Source organism: Rhagoletis pomonella, unplaced genomic scaffold, assembly GCF_013731165.1.
Source record: "Rhagoletis pomonella isolate Grant_MI unplaced genomic scaffold, Rhpom_1.0 Rhpom_scaffold_00007, whole genome shotgun sequence".
Classification (NCBI taxonomy): Eukaryota; Metazoa; Arthropoda; class Insecta; order Diptera; family Tephritidae; genus Rhagoletis; species Rhagoletis pomonella.
The window spans coordinates 23,517,481-23,518,764 of NW_023458561.1; the positions used below are offsets into that span (position 1 = coordinate 23,517,481).

The following is a 1,284-nucleotide window of genomic DNA, read 5'->3' on the forward strand; positions in this document are numbered from 1 at the left end:
AACAAACCGACTGACGTTTTTACAGGAAATAGTGCTTTTTGCGTTCCTATGCACTTCTGCATCTGTTCTCCTTTTACTCTCATTTGAGAGAGTAAAATTGTAGTTTGACAGTTCCACAGGTTTTAGTCCGAAGTTCAAAGGAACAGACTAAATAGCACACCTGCACCGATTTCACTGAAACTTGACATGTGCTCTAGTTTTTTTTAGAAATAGAGAATTATGAAATTTTGTAAAGATGGAATAATTGCCACGCCCTCTACTCTTGTGGGCGGAAACATTAAATCTCATCCGATTTCGATCAAATATAGTTTGTAGTCTTTATTTTATTAGAAAAACCTAAATATAAAATATGGGGAAGATTGGATTACTATAACGTTCAAAACTCCCAAAAAATGTGGGCCCAGTTATTAAATGTGATGGAATTTTGGGTAATTTTTGTTTTCTGCTTTCCACTCTCAGAAAACAAAAGGTTATACAATAAAATGACTTAGGTGTCAATACTCGCTTTTTTCCCAATATCTGGTGGGATTTTTTCATTGTTTGAAAAATTCTTTTCGCTAAATTATGCAAACGGAAGCTGAAAATCAAAAATTAAGAAAATCAAAAATTACATATATTTGCAAAGTCGCGCGCAAAGATCAAATTATATATTCATAAAATTCTCTAGAATATTAGTCTAATTTCAAGACCTGACGGACCGGTACTCACACTTTTTTTTACTAATAATCTTTAGCATCTACATTTCAAAGTAAGTTTTTTGGTAAGAAATAGGAAAATAAATGATAAATACCTTCACCTGAATATTCCACGACATTTAGATAATTAATTACAATTGAAAAAGAAACACTTTCTGTAATGGGTTCAGCGCCAAATGCAACTAAACTGATTCGTCGGTATCGCGCCCATTCCCGTATTTTTTTGGAAATGTATCGTTCGTGAAGAAGGGGGGTGAGTAAATAATGTAAAATTTGGTACTTATGACTTTAACTATTCCCTCTCTAAGTCAAACCGGTTTTTTTACCAACTGTCACCATGACTTTTTTCTACCTGCCTCCATATAGTCGAAACACTTTGCGTCGTTTGCTTTTACACGAGAAATCTCAAAATCGGCAAAACCAAAGTAGCGGTTTGCAGAATGCATCACCTTCTGTTCGCTACGTCGAGAGAGGTCAATTACATGCTTAGTTTCAAAGACTCATACGCTAGGTAGAGTATTCGCCCATTTAGGGCCGGTTGGTCAAAGCCTGGTTGACACTAATCATCGGTTAACATCGTTATCGACGT

At 35.3% G+C, this 1,284-nt stretch overlaps 1 protein-coding gene across 5 annotated transcripts in view; it reads right to left on the minus strand.

The window, feature by feature from the left end:
* Positions 1-1,284, minus strand: part of LOC118742473 (23 kDa integral membrane protein-like) — a 36,608-nt gene that overhangs the window by 1,188 nt on the left and 34,136 nt on the right. The gene's annotated exons all lie outside the window — the stretch shown is intronic.